Source organism: Sceloporus undulatus, chromosome 4, assembly GCF_019175285.1.
Source record: "Sceloporus undulatus isolate JIND9_A2432 ecotype Alabama chromosome 4, SceUnd_v1.1, whole genome shotgun sequence".
Classification (NCBI taxonomy): Eukaryota; Metazoa; Chordata; class Lepidosauria; order Squamata; family Phrynosomatidae; genus Sceloporus; species Sceloporus undulatus.
This window is the reverse complement of record NC_056525.1, coordinates 37,382,380-37,404,802: the sequence shown is the minus strand read 5'-3', so window position 1 is coordinate 37,404,802 and position 22,423 is coordinate 37,382,380. Positions and strand designations below refer to the sequence as shown.

The following is a 22,423-nucleotide window of genomic DNA, read 5'->3' as shown; positions in this document are numbered from 1 at the left end:
GCAATAATCCAGTTTGACACCACTTTGACTTCTGTGGCTCAGTGCTATGAAATTCTGGCAGTTTGTTAGTCAGGCAAACAGCACCTTTAAAATGTTTATCTTGTCTATTCCCACCTGTACGACAGAGAGAAATTTCTTCATTTTTCGAAATGGAGCCAGAAGCTTTTCTATACATGTTTCTATAGCACTGAGCCATGGCAGTTAAAGTGGACTATTCCTGCACTGTGCAGATGCAGTCTAAGAGCTTGAAGTAGATCTTAGCTCAGGAAAACTCTCAATTGAGAGATGACATGTTTTTAAATATATCTACCCACGTTGCTTTGTTTACGGATCAGTGGCACTCTCTTCCACAAGACACAGCAGGGATTTTATTTTATTTTAATTTTCAAGCCTATGCACAACTCCGCTCTCCTTTTAGTGTGATACAAACTGACAAGATTTGCCCTTTGATCGGCTGTCAGAGCAACCGTGGCCAAGTCCAGAAAGCCACTGTGGTTTTCTCTTTCCAAGTAAAATACAAAGAGCCCACCCACCTATCCATCCCCTTCTTAAACCAAGAGAAGGCCGTGTGTGTGTGTGTGTGTGTGTGTGTGTGTGTGTAGTTGAGAAGTGAGGTCCTGGCACCAATCCCCCCAGAGAAAGCAATGTTAGAGGGAGATAATGATTTGGGGCTTTGTTTTTTTTCTCTTTGGAATGGGCGAAAAGACCACCCAGGTGGACCAGGAGCACACCTGAACATACCTGTCTGGGATCCTGTTCTCTGCACACACTATGGATGCAGAAAGAATCCACTGTGAGACCACTTCCTTGGCTCAATGCCAGGAAATCCTGGGGGCTGTGGTTTTGTGAGACATTTAGCCTTCTCTGTCAGAGAGAGCTCTGGTGCCACAACAAATTGTGGTTCAAAACACATGGCAGAAATAATCCAGTTTGAGCCCACTTGATCTGCCCTCTGCCTCCATGCTAGGGGAAGACTGGGGATGGTAGTTTATTGTGGCACCAGAGGGGATGTACTAAAACAAATGACAGTACCTGCCCATAGGAAAAACCATAGTTGCCCACAGAGAATAACTGGAGAATACTTGCCCATAGAGAAACATAGGAAACATCTCCAATGTTGCTTTTCTCTATGAGCAAGTATTCCCCTATGCTTCCCTATGGGTGAGTATTCTCCAGTGATTCTCTACGGGCAAGTATGGTTTCCCTATGGGCAAGTACTGTCCCGCACCAGACCTATCTCTGACAGAGAAGGCTAAATTGTCTCACTACAGTTGCCACAGTTCCCTAGCATGGCAGTTCAAGCAGTCTCAGATTGGATGACTTCTGCAGTGTGTTTTAGACCTACAATGCCCAGGATCCCGCAGCACTGAGCCAGGGCAGTTCAAGTGGTGCCCAACCGGATTATTTCTGCAGTGTGTGGATACATACACACATTCCCCAAAGCAAATGGAAGGCTGGGTTTTAGGGGGGGGCAGGCGCTGATTGGTCGGGAGGAGGAAAGAAAGGGACACACCCCTCTCTGGGAAGGGAAGACTCTGGGGCTGGGAAGGAGGGACTTTGTGGGGGGGGGGGGGTTAAAGGCCTCACAAGGGGGAGGAGTGTGATGCTGGAGAGCAATGCAAGAGTGGGAGCTCTCCCCCTCCAAAAACAAAACACAAAAAAGAGTATTCATTCCACTCAGTAGCTGCATCCACACTGGAGAAATAGCCCGGTTTGGCACCGCTTTAACTGCCCTGGCTCAAGGCTATGGAATTCTGGGAGTTGGAGTTTGTTGCGGGCCCAGAGCGCTGCAAAAATGTAGGAAAAATGGAGGACACACGACCGAAGCTGTAAGCAGCCCCTAGAACCAGAAAGGCATGCTTCTCCCGTTATGCTCGGAATGGAGGACATTTTGGCATTCCTCCTGGACGGCAGCAGAAGGGAGACACGGAGGACAGGTCCAAAGAAATGATTAATCCCCCTCAGCTCAAGGTAAAGCCATGCGGCTTAGTCCTGCTCAGAATGGAGGACAGAAGGGGGAAAGGTCTTGGAAAAGGAGGAGGACCTCTGGTTACCCTGCTCTAATTCCACCGAGATCCCCTCACTTCTATCGCGATCCCTCCAATCCCATCACGACACCCCGAGTTCTGTCGCAACCCCTCAAAGTCCATCGAGACCTAATTCCATTGAGACCTCCCCAAAATTCTATCGCGACCCCCAAATGCCAAGAAGACTTTTCCAATTCCATCGAGCCCCCCCAATTCCAAAAAGGCCTCCAAATACCTTTGAGACTCCCCCAAATTCTGTGGCCACCCCACATTCCATCCTGACATCTGCAGCTGAGGACCCCCTCCCCAGCTCTACGGAGAGCCCCAAACCCCATGGAGACCTCTCCAGTGCCACCCAGAGCCCCACCTGGCAGCCCAGGGCCCTCGGCCTGCTCCCTCTGCCCTGGGTCCGGCTCTCCTGGGGGCCGAGAAGCCTCAAAGGCAAGCAAAGGCAAGGGGGGGGGGGTCGCAGGGGGAAAGATGGTGGTGGAAACCCGTCGCCATGGCTCACCTTCTCCTCCTCTTGCTTCCCAGTCCCTCTTTCCTCAGGAGCTCCAGCAGTCCAGGAGGGAGAGGGGCATGAGGGCTGCACCAAGGCTCCCAGCCCCTTTGCCAAGGATTTGGGGGGGAGAGGGGTTGTCAATCTTTTCTTTTTCAAAATGGGTAGAAAATAAAGAGGAGGAGAAGGAGAAGCAGCCGCCTCGGCCGCCGCCGCCGCTTTCCCCCCAATGCTCCCTTGCCTTCCTTCTCAGGCAGCAAAGAGGGAAGAAGAGAAAGACTGAGGAGGAAAGAGAGGGAAGGAGGAGGGAGGGGAAGCCAGAGCAGAGGCTGAGGGGGTTAGGATAATAATAATAATAATAATAATAGTAATGTGGGGAGCAAGGGAGCTCAGGGCGTCATGTGTTGAAGCAGCAGTCTCCGAGGGAAGGAGAGAAAGAGGGAGGAGGAAGAGGACTGGAGGAGGAGAGAAAGAGCCCCTGCTGAAGGGGACGAGAATTCAGGTGGACTGGCTTCCCACCTGTGAAAAAGAGGGACTAAAATGGCCCCCTGCTCAGGTCCTCTCCTCCCTCCCTTTTCTTTTCCTTCCTTCTCCCTCAGGTGCAAAGGAAGCAAGTGGCGGTCAAGGGGAGCCTCCCTCCTTCCTTCCTTCTTGCCAGCCTCCTGGCTCCCTTCTGCCAGTCAGGGAAGGCAAGGCAAGAGGGCCAACCCCACCCTCCCCGGCTCCCCTGGCATTGTTCAGCCAGGCAAGGTGAAGAAGAGGCGGCCACGCCCAGAAAACACACACAAACACAACACACACACAAACACACACAGACAACACACAAGCAAGGCTCAGGGAGACTATATGAAAGCCCCACAGGCGCTTTGGGTGGGGCGCCTCATCGTTTTCGTGGGTGCTGCCATGGTGGGGCTCTGGTATGTGTTGTTGTTGATGATTTATTATTATTATTTATTATTATTAAGAGAGTGGGGTATATATACTGTTGGCTGAGAGGAGGCAATTTACATGGTAATCTGTGCAGTGTTCTGTTGTTGAATGGCAAGGCCAAAAGTAATAATAAAGATAATAATAACAACAATATTTATTTCTATCCCGCATCCCCCCCCCCCCCATAATTGGGACTCAAAGCCACCGACAGTTTAAAAGAATACAGTCCAATTAAAAAACCTACATAAGTGACAATCTGCATTTTCTACTTGCGGGATACAAATTATTATTATTACTTTCATCATCATCATCATCATCATCACCACATTTGTGTGTTTTTAACTGAACTGTGCTTTTAAATGGTAAGCTGCTTTGAGTCCCAATTTTGGGGGGAAGTGGGATACAAATAAATATCATTTTTATTATATTTATTTATACTGTAACCTGTTTTCCTCCCCAAAATTTGAAAATTTGGAAGGTGACCACTATGGAATTAAACTATTAAAATATTAAATGATCACTTCTTGTTTTTTTAAAAAGAATTCAATTTGAAAAGATACAAACACTTAAAAATCACACACATTAAAATAGTACAGCCCCCCCCCCAATGCTCTTTAAAAACTTTTGTTTTCAAAGCATGTAGGAATAGAAGGGTTTTGCCTGCTGATGGAAGGACAGCAAGAAAGGGTCCATTCTGCCCTTCCTTGGAAGGGTGTTCCTGAGTCAATGGACTCTTTTACATGGCAAAAAATGATGAGACTTTCCCGTGAATGAAAGGCAGCACTAAAATTACTCTTTAGTCAGGGGATAATGCCCCAGTTATGGCAATGTCACATGACATTGTGCGCTAATCTTCAAGCTATTGTGCAATGGTGACGGGAGCATCCCTCTATGCTCCGATCACTTTTCATTGAGTGAAAGAGTCCTAGGAGCAGCCACCGAGAAAGTCCTCCCTTGCATCCCCACCAACTGTGCTTGCAATGGTTGTGGGATGGACAGAAATACCTCTCTGAAGATCTCAGAGCCTGGGCTGGTTCATACAGGGAGATAGCCAAATATCCTGGACCTGAGCCATATCTATACAGTTTCCAATGCACATATTCTACAGAGGAGGGAAAGACACACAGAATGCATTTCTGGCCAGAAGTGCAAAAATGGTTAAAAGTACAGATAAAGTCAGTGTGTCCCTGGAGTCATGACTAAAGCCCCAATCAAGACCTATGGTGGTGACAGAGAGGAAGGCAAACTACATTGGACTTGCCCCAGCAGTAGCTCTTGGATCCATTGTCTCCAGTGTCATTGTGGAAAGCTGTATCTGCTCTTGAATTTTATTGTGAATTTAGATACTGCATTGGATTCACTATCTCTTTGCTATCGAAGTCACTAGCTGCCACTTCTAAGCGTCAAATATATAAGAAATACAGAGAGCCAGCAGATACACAGAATGTCATCGGTTCTTACCCTAGATTTAGAACATTTCACCTACCGCCCATGTTCCAGTAGCAGGAAACTAAAACAAAATCACCACAATATACAAGAAATCCATGGTACAGTCTGCAAAACAGGCAGAAGCGTACTTTGCTTGGTCACTAGCTTAAATCCAGCTAAGTGTTCTTCCCTCTTCCTGATAGCCATACATTGTTGCAATGCTATCAGGTACAGTTGCAAAGACACACAAATAAAAGTCTGACTGGAAAATCCCAGATAGCACTTGGAGTGATGGGTACAAGGAACAGACAGGTCTCAAAATATCTTGGCACCCAGTTGTGAGGCTAAAGTGAAGCTTACTTGTATGTGGGGATGATCCTGTTTGAGGACCTCTGCTCTCTGTTAGGGAGGAAACTTAAGAAATGCAAGTCAGATAGGAGAGTGGAGAGGGACATGGGAGAGGCTAGTAAAAGTTGTAGTGTGTAACAAAACTTTGCCTGTGCTCTGCTTGTGCAGTTTGCTCTGCCCTGGCAGCCCCTGTTACTGAAGTGGTATTGAGTTTTATAGATTGTCTCTGCAATCCCCAAATGGAGTACCTATTGGGATCTAAGAGAAGTAGTGTTAGCTCCTTTCCTGTCATATCTGTTGTTGTTATGTGCCTTCAAGTCACCCTTGACGTTTGGGGGTCCTATCCTAGGGTTTGCAGGGGAGATTTGCCCTTGCCTTCCTCTTAAGGCTAAGAGAGGGTGATTTGCCAAAGGTCACTCATGAGTTTCTATGGCCGAGTAGGGATTTGTTTCCCAGTGCCTTAGTTTAACATTCAAACCTCTACACCATGTTGGCTTTTGTCCCATAGATACTCTGTCCAATTTTACCCCATTCATATCGTTGGCAATCTCTGAATGGCTGCACCATTTATGTTGTTCCATAACTGGCAGTGGAGTGACTGGTATTCTGTTGGTACAGCAGATATTTTACCAAATTCAATAACTCCTCACCCAGCTGTTCTTAGGATTTTGCCTGAAAGAGATGTAAAAAAACATAGTTCCAAGTTCTGCATCAGAATGACAGCTCTGCTGACAGATCTGCAAAGTTGACCTCTTCATATTTGCACCCATGTGCTAGCCAGAGTACTGAAACGTGGTGCATTTGGGGGTATTTACTCAAAGAAGGGTTTCTATACACAAACCCCCTTGTCTGGACTTCTACCAATCATTTGATTACACTTTCACATCTTGTTGGCATGTTTTGGTATTGAAAAGAAAAATACTTTCAGTGTGAATATTCCTGGGAGGGGGGTGTAATGTGTTACAAGCCAGTGCTAGTCTAGAATTTCATTTTTTATATACCTATTAAACATTTTCAGAATTTAAATATCATATATCTAAACTGGGCATGGGCAAATGTTTTAGGATCTTCAGTTCCCAGTAATAAAGAGATTCAGTACTCAATCTGGAAAGAAGCTCACTATGCAAATGCAACATCAATAGGATGTAATATATTTGTCAATTGATATGCAAATTAGATGTCTCTATTTTGCCTTTGGCCTCAGGCTCCTGACTGGCTGCCAATATGGTAACAGGTGTTGATAAGTCCATGCCACTTCCCCAACAGTACAGAATACAGTTAGCATTAGCAGGAAAGCACAAACATATTTATAACCTACCTTCATTACAAAGGACCAAAAAGCCCATACAGTTTCTAGTCCCACGTCTAGAATTTTGCACCTTCTCTTATCATTTCAGCATTGTGTCCTTGCAACCCCGATAATAAAGGCCAAAATTTAAATGGAGATAATGCAAGTGGATTTTATCTATTGATCTGAACTTAAATGAAAAATATTTGCCACAAGCTTCATTTTACCTTAAGATTTGTTCAGTACACTGCACTGAAGCTGTGAAATGAGTTGCACCACTCTCAGCTTGTTTGTTTTCAGCACCAGATTGCACTGACTATAAACCAGGGTTCCAAGCCATAGTCTGATTTTTATTATCTTGATTTGAACTTATCTTGAACCAGCATTACAATCAGAGCTTGAACAAAAATGTAAATAACTAATCCCACCCATCCCCCATACACATAGAGTGCTTGGAATCCTCCTTACAATATAGATGAGTTGTAGTTAGCTAATGTTTATGTTTATTTTCTTTGAGGCAACTATTTCTGAAGTTCTCTCTGCTGGGCTCTTCAATAAATATTTGGAATTGAGCTTGGAATTGATTTAGTCATAGATTTAGTCTGTGAACTGGTTTCATCTATGTACTGGACTGCTTGACAAACATACTACCTTGCATTTTAAGGAGTTTAGGAGACAATCTGCTCAAGGAACCTCTCTCTCCCCATTTAATAAAAAGCACAAACATCTGGATTCACATGTAGCCAGCTTGTGAGTTATTAAATATTAATATGAAACAAGAGTTCTTAAATACATAGGTGATGGCAAACATTCCGTCTCGGAGGAATACAGGCAACCTGTGTGATCTTGCAGCCTATGCAATCTCACAGAGCTGGAAGGACAGGTGTACCAGTTTGTTACATAGTTTCCTGCTGCTTTGTATGTAAAATTAAATTCTGGTTTGACAAGCCTCAGGAAATTTGCATTAAGGTGAATGAGAGAAAGTTGAAGGGAGCACCTGGGCCCCATGCTCATTCTCTGTGCAAAATGCACCATGGGTTATTAGACTGAGATGATTACAGTTGAACCAGTGCAATGTGTAGATGTAATTATTACATTTTGCAACAACATGGAAAATACAGTTATGTGTGTCAGTGGGCCAGAATGGGATCAATGACAAGCTCAGGCTAGCTTTCATGCATAGTGTGTAAAATGAACCTAAACATTCCTTCTGCTGTTTGGCATAGTAAATATATTATTTATCTCTGAGCATATTTAATGAAAAATTGTAAACAGACACAGTTTCTGATGGCTGAAGGGCAGAAAATCTTATTTGAAAGGGCATCATCTCATCTCACTTATGACAACACTGGCCTGAAACAAATGGAACAAAAAGTCCATCATTGGGCTGTGTTGGGGGCACATGCCCCAAATGTGGCCGGAAAGCACAGTTGGGCCCAATTGGGCCAAAATGTTCAAACAAATATTGATGGTTTTGAGTTTCTTGCTGCAATTACCCAATTTTCTACTTTCCAAGATTCATTGCAAGACAAAGCACACTCTGTCTTAGAAAGTGGCACAAAATCATGCATTTTTAAAAAAGCGAATAACTACAAATGTGTACCAACACATGTTAGTCAATATGGGAAATGTGTGCATAATATGCACATTAGGAAAAGAGCGTACATTATAGAAAACACATATGAATTTTGATACAGGAATTAAAACAAAGTCTTACAACCAATATGAATCATATTCAAAGATATTGCTATGTTAGTCTGTATCAGTATACAGTACAAAGAGATCTTGTAGCATCCTTGAGACTACCTGAGAGAAAGAAGTTTGCAGCATTATGAAGTCAAAGGCTTTCACAGCTGGCATCCATAGTTTTTTGTGAACAAATGTCTACACAAGAACTCCAACCATCACCTAGCACAAAAAGAAGCACAATAAAAACACTGGTAGATGGCGCAAAAAGGAACTGCAAACTCCACTTCCTGGAAGATGAACTGAAGCACCTAAACTGGGCTCTGTAGACTAATGGTTACTCCAGCTCAAACATCAGAAGAGCTGCCAGATCCAGAAAAAACCACAGGAGTGAACAAACAACCACCCAAAGGGAAGGCATCTTTACCATACATCAAAGGAGTCACAGACCGAATAGAGAAACTGATGAGGAAACACAACCTCCAAATGAGTTACAGACCAACCAGGAAAATCCAGCAAATGCTGCACTTAGCAAAGGATAGCAGAGACCCTCTCACAGCTGCAGGAGTTTGCCACATACTATGCAGCTGTGAACAAATCTAGATAGGTACCACCAAACACAGTGTTCAAATGCAAATCAAGGAACACGGGAGACACTGCAGACTGGGCCAGCCAGAAAAATTAGCAGTAGCAGAGCATGTTATAAACCAACCTGGTCATAAAATGCTATTTGAAAACACTGAAATTCTGGACCATGCCAACAACTATCAGGTCAGAATGCACAGGGAAGCCACTGAAATCCACAAACACCTGGACATCTTCAACAGGAAAGAAGAAACCGTTAAAATAAACAAAGTTCAGCTACCAGTCCTGAAAAACACCAATATCAAGACTCAGCACATGCAAATGAACATCACCCAGGGTCAGGAGGTTTCCCAGTAGACAATGGATCACTAATTAAATAGACACAGTCCTCCTCACATATGCTCCCACCCTCAGGCCTTGCCATTCACCAACAGACTAACACACAGATTAACATGCAAATCACTTCCTCTCAACCAAGGGTCATATATATATATATATATATATATACACACACACACACACACACACACACCCATACGCCACACACCTCCATGCCACCATTCTCTGAAGATGCCAACTACAGAAGCAGGCGAAACTTCAGGAATAAATTCTTCCAGAACATGACCACATAGACTGAAAAACCCACAAAAAACTTTGTAGCAATAGTTTTGTAGACTCAGGGGTTGTCTGCATTGGCCAGAAGTCCTGTGTTCTCCCCAGTGGTCGCATTGTTCAGTCCAGACAATGCAAGCCAAACCCCTGGGAGCAGGATCAGGCCAGATCCTGCAAGGTTGGGCACAGATTCAGTGGAACTGTCCTTATCCCTGGGTAAACATCTATTACCCTGGGGTGTAATAGATGTCCTTATCTTGCCGCACCAACACTCATCCTCAGAAACTCCCTGTCATCATATCTGATGCAGAAATGGGACACCTTGCCATGTATGTGCAGTCAGGCATTTCCACATTAGACATGGCAGTGGGGGGCTTCTGAGTGCAAGTGATGTTGAAACTATGTAAGGAGTGAACATCTGTAGCGGGTCCCAGGTCGGGGTGGGGATAGATGTGTAAACACCCACCCATCCTCATGCCGACGTCGCGTACCAACCATGGAAGCGATGGGAAAGGAGCAGACCAATCTGTGGTCACCTCCATACCTTAGGAGATCTGCCTTCCAGGTGCAAATGTTCACTCCTGCACACATTCAAGGATTTATTTATTATTTGCTTTTTATGTTTTTCTTTATATATGGGGCTCATACCTTGAATGTAGGACCCTAAAAATAAAAAGGTAACCAGGCAGCTGTGGTAGATGGCTTTTTAGTGTAGTACAGATGGTGGACTCTTCATCTTTGGAGGTCTTTAAACTGAGGTTAGATAGGCCCTTTTCAGGAGTGCTTTAATTGTTATTCTGGCATGATCAGAATACAAGATGTACAAAATGGCCTTTGTAGTTCTTTCCAGTTCCAAGATTATATAGGGGTGGAGTGTCCTTTAATACCATCCAGACCACCTGAAGCCATACTCTGCCACCGTAACAGTGGCAAATAATAATAATATCAAATTACTCTTGAAAAACAAGGTGTATGGAGAGACACCCCTATGTTAAAGCAAATTCACATTCATAGAAGCATGAATCTGTTGTAATAAAATACATACTCAATGCATGTGTGGCTTTAAAGTGAAATTGTGCTTTTTAATATTGCTGCCTGAATCATGCCAGATTTCAGTATCATAGAATCATAGAATCGTAGAGTTGGAAGAGACAGCAGAGGTGAAGGCATGAAAATGCATTGATCCTGCATGCATCCTGTGGGTTACATGCTCCCCTTGTGTAGTATAATGAGTTTTAATGTATAGATGTTGATTGCTAGAATTCTATTTTTCACAAATTCTAATAATATAAGAGCTCTGCTGGATCAGACCAAAGGCTTAAGGATATTAGAATCCTGTTTGCACAGTAGCCTAACAGTAGCACATGGAAAGGCCAGAAGTAGAACATGAGGACAATTCCACTGTTTAAACTCTAGCACAGTCTCTTCCATCCTGTTGCCTTTTGAATGTGTTAGACTACAATTCCTAGTGCCTATGGTTAATGGGGCTGATGAGAGAGTTCATCCAACACAACTGAAGGGCATCAGGTTGGAGAAGGCTGCTCCAGTGAGTCTCTTTGCTTCTATGACAGTCATGAAGCTCAACTAGAAAAATTGATAAATAGAAGGAGCCTCACCAGAAAAATAATGGTATGCTTTGGAGCAGAACATTAGAAGGAAACTATCATATAAGTTAACTGCAAACTCTCCCTTCTCTTTCCATTTGGTTGTTACTCATTTTGTACAGAAGTATCTTGCTCAGTAATACTGTGCACCATAAAAATGCCAGAAAGCTTCATCTGAAAGTGCTGAATAAAGTGGTACTTAAATAAATTGGGAAAGCACTTCACAAAGGACAATGCAAATTTATATTGTACAATGTACTAACATATGTTCTTGCTCTGAAGTGATCATTACAGTTTTGGGCTGGTTTAACCATCAGGTTGAGTATGGAACAGAATGCAGCAATTATTTTTATGAATTTATCTAATACAGCCTCCATCTTGCTCATTTTAACATTCCTTACAGGCAAGAAAATGATGGACCCAGCTATGTGAAAATAGCAGTTGCTTTGTACTCAACAGTGGACAACTGTAATTTGCTAGGAGCCTGGCCTGAATCAAGAAAGGGCATATTGTCTGATTGCAGTGTATTTCCAGTGTGTCGTGAGTGTTCTAGGAGAGGTTAACCTAGCTAGCTTTCAGGATATGGCTTCGCTTAAGGTAGTAATATTCTTCAATCTGGCACTGTCACAGATGCAATAAGATGATTACTTGAAAAGTTGGGAAAGATTTTTCAAAACTGCCATTACCACTGCCTTTCTTCTGATTTGAAATGACAATGGAGGGCTTGATCACTTATCAAACTGAGTATGCAGTGAAGCACTTATTGGCATGAATTTATCTAATATTACATTTATACCATGCAGGCATGGAATCCATAACTTAAACATGTTAAACTTAGTTTATCCAACAACTTTGGTGTTATCTTTTCTTCAGCATAGCCAGTACAGGCCAAAACCTTCGAAGGCTCAGTGCTCTAGGATTGCCAGAGTGAAAACCAGAGAGAGTGCATGTACCTTTAAAGCAGGGGTCAGCAACCCCCGGCCCGTGGGCAGGATCCGGCCTGGCGAGGCAGCAGGACTGGCCCCAGCCCGGTCCTGCCACTGATTGCCGCCGACACCAGGCAGCCGCGGGCAGGGAAGGAAGGGAGGGCGGGGGTCGTCCTCCTCCTTCCCAGCCTTCTCTTCCCACAGCTGCCTGGGAAGGAAGGGGGCAGGGGAAGAGGAGGAGGAGGGAGGAAGGAAGGAGGAGGAAGAGGAGGAGGTGGGAGGAAGGAAGGAGAACGAAGGAGGAAGAGGAGGAGGAAGAAGGAGGAGGGAGGAAGGAAGGAAGAAGCAGGAGGAGGAGGAGGAGGAAGAAGAAGAAGACTCTTTCTGAAAGTGAGACAGTATGACTTTCCAAACTGCATTTCTGTGTATTTTCCGTGCTTTTAATGCTAAAAAGTCTGCTTTAACAATGATAGTAGTGGTGGTGGTGGTGGTGGTGGTGGTGATAATGATGATATCAGTCAGTTTCTGAGACATGCACTCACTCTTTCTGAAGGTGAGACAGTGTGACTTTCCAAAATGTATTTCTGTGTATTTTCTGTGCTTTTAATGCTAAAAGGTCTGCTTTAACAATGATAGTGGTGGTGGTGGTGGTGATGATATTGATATCAGCCCGTTTCTGAGGCCCAAATGTCCTCCATTTTGATCATGCCTAAGAAACATGCATTTATATTAACATTTTTTAAAAACCATCAAATTTTTTGCATGTCCTCCATTTTAAAAATGTGTCCTACATTTGAAAATGTTGTCCTATATTATTTAATTCACCCTTCTGAGTTGTTTTAAGCCCAGGAGATGCCATTTTTAAACAGGAAGTCTGGTGGAAATCAACTTCTAATTGGCTTCTAATTTATTTCCTGTTTGAAAGAAGTCTTCTCTTGAGCCAGAAACAACTGGAGGGAGGCTGAAAAAGCATAGAAAAAAATGCTCTACAGGTGGGGGGCATTTTTTGTAATGATTAAATAAATACATACATGCTTTTGCCAAACATTTAGGAGTGCTTCAGGGAAGCCAGATTTCTAGGAGTTTGGGACATTTTCCCATGAGACAGACTTTCTTGAATCCTTATGTGCTGGTTTACAACTTCCATCTTGTCCAGCCAGCACAGCCAATGGTATTTTGAGTACACTGCTCCCTCGGGTTACGAAATTAATTCGTTCCGCGGCCGCTTTCGTAACCTGAAAAGCCTTCGTAAGCCGAATTGCCATAGGCGCTAATGGGGAAAAGCCGCGTTTCGTGCGAAAAAGCGCCAAAAAGCACCAAAAAATTTTTTCGTAACCCGAAACAAATTCGTAACCCGGAACAATTATTTCCAATGGGATTTTTTCGTATACCGGAAATTTCGTAACCTGGGTATTTCGTATCCCGAGGTACCACTGTACATCAAACTGGAGAATACCTTGAAGGGATCAGAGTCTGTTTGACCTTGAAAGCTAAGCAGGTCAGGCCTGATTAGTACTTGGGTGGGGGACCAGAAAGGAACTCCAGGTGCTTTAGGCTGTATTTCAGAAGATATTGATGGCAAACCACTTGCCTAACAAAACCCTAGGCAATTAATGGGATTTCCATAAGTTAACAGGCTACTTGAAGGTCCTCTCATATGCACATATTGGAAATGGCTAACAATAGAGCAAGAGACTTGTGCACCACTATGGGAAGGTCTACACTGGACAGAATAGAAACAAACAACCTGATAGAATCAAATGACAAAAATGCAGGTGTGGTTCAAAGAAAAACTTGAGAATTTCCCTATGGAAATGTGGGAACAGAATCTGACCATCTCTCTCACTGCTAGCACATGATTCAGTAATTATATACCCAGTCACATGCTGCATCCCCTCTGCTGCTTTAAGAACAGTCAAATGACCTCCATGCCTTCTAAGAGCCCATTACATTCTGCAACCACAGTCTTACATGATGATTAAATGACACATACATATGAAGGAGCATGTTTGTATTCATAACTTGCTCTCTAATAAGACGCACAGCCTATACAATTCATACTAGCAATTTAAAAAATACTTTTTTTCTATTCCAGGTTGGTAGTGTGTTTTGTAAATTCTCTATATGAATTGCTTAGTTTTTTCTATTAAAAGTCATAAAATGAAGCTCAGCACTGCCCTTCTTCAAGACACAGTGCAGAATTTTAACAAGTTACTTCCTTCAAAGAGTACATTAGAAACTGACTACATCCTGAACAACTACCATCTGACCTACCACAGCATAAAGATAGGGCCATGTGTGAATTCTGATTTTTCTTTGCTTATTGGGATTGATGTGCTGAGATGCAAACTGCAAAGAAATAACCCAGAAAGCTGAGTTTACTGCCTGATTCTGTGGATTGAGTAAATTCTAATGTAACCTGCCAGGTTGACACCAAAGTAGGTAAAGAGATAGTACAGGAATACCTGGCTACTCTAAATGAATTCAAGTCTCCAAGGCCACTACATCCAAGAATATTAAAAGAACTAGCAGAAGTAATTTCAGAACCACTAGTAATAATCTCTGAGAACATCTTGAAAACAGGAAAAGTCCCAGCAAACTGGAGGAGAGCAAATGTCCCCATGTTAAAAAAAGAGGGGGGGGGGGAATGGACCCAAACAATTATGACCCAGTCAGCTTGACATGAAGATCAGGTAAGATTCTAGAGGAGATCATGAAACAGACAGTCTGTAAGTACTTAGAAAGGCATGCCATGATAAAAGTCAGCATGGGTTTCTCAGAAACAAATCATACCAGACTAATCTTATTTCCTTTTTTAAAAAAATAAGAGTTACAACCTTTGTAGATGTAGGGAATGCTGTGAATGTAGTATGTATGATTTCTGTAAAGTCTTTCACAAGGTCACCCATTATATTCTTTGAAAAAAACTTATAAAATGTGGGCTACACAATGTGACTGTCAGATGGATTTGTAATTGGTTGACCAAGGCTTCCCAAAGAACACTCAGCAATGGCTCCACTTCACCCTGAAAACAGGTGACTAGCAAGGGGTTCTGTCTTGGGCCCAGTGCTATTCAACATCTCTATCAATGACTTGGATGATGGAATGTAGGCTAAATTTATCAAATCTGCAGAATATACCAAATTAGGAAAGGTAACTAATACCCCAGAGGACAGGATCAGAATTCAAAATGACTTTAAAGATTAGAAAGCTGGGTCAAAACTAATAAAATGAATTCCAACAGGGAGCAATGTAAGCAACTATCTGTACATTTAGGGAAGAAAAAAATGAAAGACTCAGGTATAGGATGGATGCCACCTGGTTTTACAATAGTCCTAGACCACAAGCTAGACATCAGTCATCAGTGTAATGTGGCAGCTAAAAAAGCCAATGTGATTCTAGGAATACAGTGTCTAGATCGAGAGAAGTAATAGTACCACTATATTCTCAGACCTCACCTGGAATACTGTGTCCAGTTCTGGGTAAGAAGGACAATGACAAGCTGGAGTGTATCCAGAGGAGGGTGACCAAAATGGTGGAAGGTCTGGAAAAATGCCTGTTGACGAGAGGCTTAGAGAGCTGCATATGTTTAGCCTGGGCAAAAGAAGGTTAAGACATGACATGATAGCCATGCTATCAGATTGAGGATGGGGCAAACTTATTTTGTGCTGCTCCAAACACTATGACATAGAGGACTGAGTTCAAACTACAGGAAAAGAGATTTCACCTAAACATTACGAAGAACATCTTGACATTAAGAGCTGTTTGAATATGCTGCTTGGAAGAGGGATGTAACTGGAGTCTCCTTGGGAGGTTTTCAAATAGAGGTTAGATGGCCATATGTCAGGGGTGCTTTGATTGTGAGTTCCCTTGTGGTATCTTCCACCTCTATGATTCTGTGATTATAGGTTCCTGCTATGGAAGGGCAAACCCATCAGAATCAATTGCAGCCTGAGCTTATTGAGGGTCTGTGTGCAAAATATGCCCCACACAAACAAACATGCACCACTGCCAATTTGCAAATAACAGATTAATAAATTTGAATGTCATCCACATACTAGTGGCACCAAACCCCAAAACTGTAGGCAACCTCTTCCAGTGGTTTTATGTGTATATTAAATATGGGGAACAGAACCCAGCCCTGCAGGACCTCACAAACCAAAAGTCAAGGATTCAAACAGGAATCCCCCAGCATTATCTTCTGGATTCACCCCTCCAACAAGGGATGGATCCACTGTAAAACAATGTCCACAAGTCCCACCCCAGAAAGAAAACCCAGAAAGATACCATGGCTGATGGTATAGAAAGCTCCCAAAAGGTCAGCAGAACCAACAGGGATACACTCCCATGTCTAGCTCTCAGCATAGGTCATCCAGCAAAACTAACAAAGCCATCCCATAACCAGGCCTGAAACCAGATTGAAATGGAACGAGATAATCTGTCTCATTTACAAGTCCCTGAAGCCACCACATGCTTCAGAACCTTGCCCAAAAATGGAATGTTAGATTGAGTGCAAATGATTTCTGCATTCAGTTTGCAGCAATCATAAAACTTTATCACATGGGGAAAGTCAGGAAAAATCAGAGGTTTAAATGGGCATTATCCAGCAGTCTCTTCTGTAGTCTCTTCAGTATCATGAACATTTTTATTCCATATTCTAAGGGCCTCTACAGGACAGAGTTATACACCAACATGGGAGCGGTGTGGGGGCGTGGTGTTACACTGCACACCCAACCGCATGGCAGGGGTGTCATGACACTCTGTTAACACAGCATTTAAATGCACTGCACCAAAGGAGCACCAAAAAGTTGCTGCCACAGTGGCTAGGACACCCTTTTCACAGGTCAAAAAAGAACCACTTTTTGCGGCTTCTTTTTGCACCATGGAAAGGCCAGATCGGGACCACAGCATGTCGTTGCCACTGCCCCAATCCATCAGGGAAAGGGACGGCTGCAGCCCACTCCAAAGGGGCGGCCTGTTGCACCTTCAGTTTGATAGTCCTGGCACTGGAGCTGAGATCAGAATATCAGAGGATTTGCTTTCCAATGCTACAACCAGCTGTACATTTAAAATAAAGCAGAATAATAACAGACAACTCAATATGAAATAACTATAATCTCTGTAAATTGCAAGGATGGCAAATTTAGCCACAGCTTTAATGGTCAGTCCAATAGTATTGGGGTATGATGTTGTTAAGACATGTAGTCAGCCTATGTAGTCAAGTATTCCTGTAAAAATTCCTAGAGGTAATCACACAAGTCTTCAATTTCTTCTATAGAATGTGAGCAGATTGTCTTTGACAAGTCATCCCCTTTACATCTACTGAAGCTTTGCCAAGGGCATCCCAAGACAGTATGGCAGTGTCTGCTACTAATGTTCAAACTGAAAAGTGACTTTGTTGAGTGTGCTTTTTTTGTCTTTGTCTCATTCTTAAAGACTTAGGGGCTATACAAACCACCCCAAAGGAGCAGCCTGCAACCACCCCTTTCCTGGCCAGATCGGGGCCATGACAACCTTATGCCACAGCCCCAATCCAGCCTATGGAGGGTGCCATAGCCGAGGTTGTGTGGCTGTATGGCACCCCTTCGGTGCTGCATCATCTGGACGCAGCTCCAGAGGTCCGTCATGATGGCCTGCGCGGTCTGGAGCGTTGCACAATTACGGCCTGTGTCATCAGGATACTGCACCCTGGTTCCATCCATTAGTCTGGATAGCCCCCCAGTCTTGAAGAATGATGGTTGATTAGGATCCAAATAGGGATCAAGTTCTTAATGTAATTCAGGTTGGGTAGGGATGGAAAGAATGTTTTAAAATATTTAGAAAATGGTTAGAAAACATGTTTCTCAAGTCTTCATAAATGCTGACCAGAAGAATCCTGGACTGGTGTGAATCTTTGCAGTTTGGGACTTATTCTGCATAAAAATCATACATTGACGTTTTGCACAGAAAAAGGTGTTTCCTTCACAAGAAACAGCATTTTCTGCTTGGAAAATAATATTTCCTATGCATAAATATTAATTCCTATGCAGAAAATTCTGTTTAATGTGCAGAAAAAGCTGCAATTGGAGATTTAGTCTGCTTAAAATTTACACACTGTTGATTTTCATAGAAAACAGCATTTTTATTTTTTGCATAGAAACTAATATTTCTGCATGCTATTTCATGCACAAAAATACTGTTCTCTGAACAAAACATGTTAAATTGGGGCAGAATAAGTCCCAAATCACAAATTTCTTGCAGCAGGATGAAAATAGCTGAAATTACTTGTCACTACCTTTTAGAAAAAAATTAGTGAAGAATTACATCTCAATGTTGGGAAATGTGAAAGATAGCAGTGCATCCCTCAAACACAGTAATCGAACTCACAAGGCAGAAGTTGAACAACAACCAGTCTTACCCTCCACCCCCATGTAGGATCTAGCAGATAAAAATAAATGAGCTAATCTTCTTTGTAAAACAGGTAAAAGGAGCTTTCCCTACAACATATTTGTGCATAGTCAAATATTGCGTATGGTGGAGCTCCATCAAAAACAATGGGGCTCATGCCCATGGTGCAGTTTGGTGTGTGCACCATTGCCTCTTCCAGCACACAGCTTTCAGTATAAGCTGAAAGCTGCGTATAGTGCACCCACGTATGGCGCAGGTACACTGCACATCATGTAATGGGGAGATAGAGAGGGGAAAAGAAAAAAGGCTGCAGTTTAGTGTTGTAGGTAGAGAAGAGATGTGATAAAACAAGCACACAGGAAATCACTATAAATTACACTATCAGTTTTTTTATTTGTTTGTTTAATTTTATTTGTATGCCACCTTTCTCCCAGAGTGAGATTCAAGGTGGCTCTCAGAGACAGTCAATAAAATTTTTAAACAATTAAAATCACCACATAAAACAGTACAGTGCGGCCGTGCTTCCAGCTTACCCAGAAGCCGCGCGACAATAAAAACAATGGTGTGTGTGTCTGTAGCATGTACGCTGCTGCGTGCCTACGCTCCATTGTTCTCTATGGTGCCCAAGCGTACGTGGATTTCCCCTTCCGCGGGGGGATCCAGAACGGATCCCCCACATAAGGGGAGTGCCCACTGTACAAGATCATTTAAAAGTATTTACAACGGTCAGTGAGCTTAATAATTATATAATAATAATACTTATTTATTTATACCCCACTCTTCAGCCAAGGTTATGAAAGCGGCTTACAAATTGTTAATTAGACATTTCCCTGCCCTCAGGCTTACAATCGAAAAAAGACAAGACACAAAAGGAGAAGGGAATGGCAGTAGGGAAGGGGAAAAGTCCAGCAGATCTGCTCTCCCTTGGAGGCCTGATGGAGCTGGCTTGTCTTTCCCCCCTTCAAGATGGTGGATAGAAGGAGGGCTCTTCTTCTTTTCAGGCAAGGCCTGTTGGAGCTGGCTTGCCTTTCTCTTGCCTTGCTTAGACATAGAAGGGTTGCTAAATCTAACAACTCATGAAAATGACCATTCCAAGATATTTTGCTGCCTTAAATGAAAGTCAAGATGGTGTCCCTTTTCACGCACTGAAGATAATAAGCAATGCAGTTACTTGTTGCTTGATTTATAAGAAATTTAACAACATTAGGTTACTTTAGAATTGTCCTGTATATAAGAAGACCAAAGATATTTCAGGCTAATGCACTCTGAGACTTGGTTTGATTTAATATTTTGATGAACACTTTTATGTAAGCACATCATGCTCAGTTATGCTTTACTTCGTGTTCAGTATGCAAAGATAATATATGTGAACATTATCCTGCCCTGCAATATGAAAGCTGGTACAATGAATTCAGGCCTCTGATGCTGTTATCAAATTCGGTCCAAGACATTTACCGTATATACTTGACTATAAATCAACTTCATGTATAAGTCAAGGGCAACTTTTGGGGCTGAAATTATGGATTTTGCTATGACCTGTGGATAAGTTGAGGGTAAAACTTAGGGGCACATAGCACAGGATCTACATGATGAAGCAAAGCAAAACAATGTCAAAGAACTTGCAAAATTCCAGCAAACCTAACTCTTTGTGCTTACTCTTAAGACTAGATGGATGAGAGGATAGAGGGGATCAGTGCTTCCAGGACAGATTATACTCTTGCTTTTCACCAGGGGATGGTTCCTTCTTTTAAATAAGAGTTAAGATACAGTGCTTGCATTGACCCACAGATACGTCAACTCAGTTTTTTTGGATCAATTTTTTGACCTAAATTTCTAGACTTATACATGAGTATATACCGTACCTAGGTGTATGTCCCATACACATAGAAATGACAGTAAAACATGTTGCTACAGTGTGAAAGTTAAAAGACCCATTTTGACATGGAGTCACTGCAACTCTTTCCACAATTACTTCTAGATTTTCCATTGAAAGTAGATTGGCTTAGGTACGCATGACTGTATCTGGAATCACAGCCAACACCATTAATTCTAATTAATAAAGAAATTCCATAGAAGAGAGCTAACAAACCAGTCTTGTCTAACTCTTAATTAAAAAAGAAGGGGAAAAAAGAAAAAAAAAAGAAAATCTGAACAGCAATCTTAACTTGTGTTTATCTAGGCATAAGTGTTACTGCCACAAGTTTTAGGACACAAAAAAGTCGAAAACCAATGCTTGACTACATTCTCACCCAAGTTCTCCCACAGAACCTTTTCATTCAAAGCAGTATATTTATGTATATGCAAAAGTCTATGTTCATGGGAACTATTCTATTCTCTTTTAGCTAACATATCACAGATGTAAATGAAGACATGTATGGCCAAGCAACATCATAGTGAGCAGAAGGTACTAATGAGGAAGAACACACAAGCTAGGCTGCAGCAGTTTGCTTTTGCCTGAGCCTACAGAGAAAGGCAGGATTCTGCTCCTTTCTCTCCTCTCCTCTCCCTCTTGACTCCCCCTCTGTTAACTGAGTGCTACCTATGTTTGCACTTTTCTGGTTGCAGAAACTTAACTAAGCTGCAGACTAATGGGAAAGGTGGGTGGAGGAGACAGAAATGGGGACATTATAAAGCAGGTGAAAAAGTGGGACAAATTAATGATCAGGGCTGAGCCTGCCAAATTGAAGCAGTAGGATGATATGTGCCTCTCTCTTGGGCTACAGAACTTTGCCCCAGATAGAAGGGAATGAAGAAACTTCTGCATATGCTACCCTTTATGTGGAACTTCTTCATATTAGTTGCAGAGTTGTAGTTCAGTGGGACCAAGTAATAGGTGATGTGGAAAAGAACTCTGCTTGGAACTCCAGAGAGCTTCTCTGAAGCAGTATATATGTCATACTAAACAAGAGCAATGAACAAAGAATTAGATGTAGTATAAGCTTCCTGTGCTTATAACATTCTACAATGTCAGTTCTTGTGGTCCTCCAAGTGTGGGTAGATTTCTATTTCCATGTTTAGTTCCTGCTATTGGACTTCAACTGATAGGTTTTTTTTTCCAACTGAAAAAATGATAGACCTACCCTTTCTTGCTATTTTGTGCTTGCATAAGCTGCATTATTTAGCCATATGTAAAATACCAATCCCACACCATCCTAAATATCTCTGTTTTATGGAAATCAAATGCAGTGGTACTGTAATCCTGAGAATTTCATGGGACAATTGTGACATGCAAAAAGTGTGCTTGTGTGTAAAGCTACCCTTGAAATGTTACAGTTGTAATTTCAAGAAAATAGTTACCATTTTGTTGTTGTTGTTGTTGTTGTTGTTGTCTACCTTCAGGTCATTTCCAAATTATGGCAGTCTTAAAATAGACCTATCATGTGGTTTTCTGGAGCTGAGAGTATGTGACTCACCCAAGATCACTCAATGAATTTCCATAGCCAAGCAGACAACTGAACCCTGATTTGGAGTCCAGTGCTCAAACACTATACCACACTGGCCCTTAGTTACCATTTTACCTGCTTTTTTTAAATAGCCCTTTGCTTTCTTCATATTCAAAAGTAACCCAATTGTTATTTTCAAAAATCATCAGAATGTTTAAACCATTAGCCTTTGGTTCAAAACACAGTGAGTCCACATCCCTGTAACTAAAAATAACTAAGGAGATTGTCACATTGCCAGTTCCCCACCAGGATAGATGTGGGTCATAACTGTAACAGACAGATCTTATAAGACAGCTCCGTACCGGGCAACAGCCCCCCCCCCATCCAATCTGGGCTTCTCTGGCAGCTTTTCAAGAATGGGGAAATCCAGTTTTTGAAAATCTGCAGAAGAAGCCCAGATTGCATACAGGCTGCCTACAGGCTGCCTACTACTGGTATGGGGCTGTCTGTGGCTATGCCAGCAAAAATCTTACACTTGTCTCACAAAGAGGCTTCAGTGGAAGATTCAAATATTTAAGAGTCAAGATAGAAGATGGTTGCATGTCCAAGTTGTCTGAATTAACAGTTATGATTGAAAAGGCTCTTTCTCACTACAGTAAGTTTCAACTTGCAGGACAGATTTATGCTGCTACACATCAAGCTGCAAGTAGTTCTGGATCT

The 22,423-nt window shown here is 42.5% G+C and overlaps 1 protein-coding gene and 1 long non-coding RNA gene across 4 annotated transcripts in view; one reads left to right on the top strand and one right to left on the bottom strand.

The window, feature by feature from the left end:
• The window catches only part of EPB41L1 (erythrocyte membrane protein band 4.1 like 1), a 304,150-nt gene extending 301,265 nt beyond the window's left edge, over positions 1-2,885 (bottom strand). For all 3 annotated transcript variants that reach the window (XM_042466080.1, XM_042466083.1, XM_042466085.1), the window contains exon 1: positions 2,539-2,885. The gene's annotated coding sequence lies outside the window, so the exon portion shown is untranslated. The remainder of the gene's footprint in view (positions 1-2,538) is intronic.
• The window catches only part of LOC121929985, a 47,846-nt gene continuing 27,146 nt past the window's right edge, over positions 1,724-22,423 (top strand). Inside the window, exon 1 of the long non-coding RNA XR_006103788.1 lies at positions 1,724-1,971. This is a non-coding gene — a long non-coding RNA (uncharacterized LOC121929985). The remainder of the gene's footprint in view (positions 1,972-22,423) is intronic.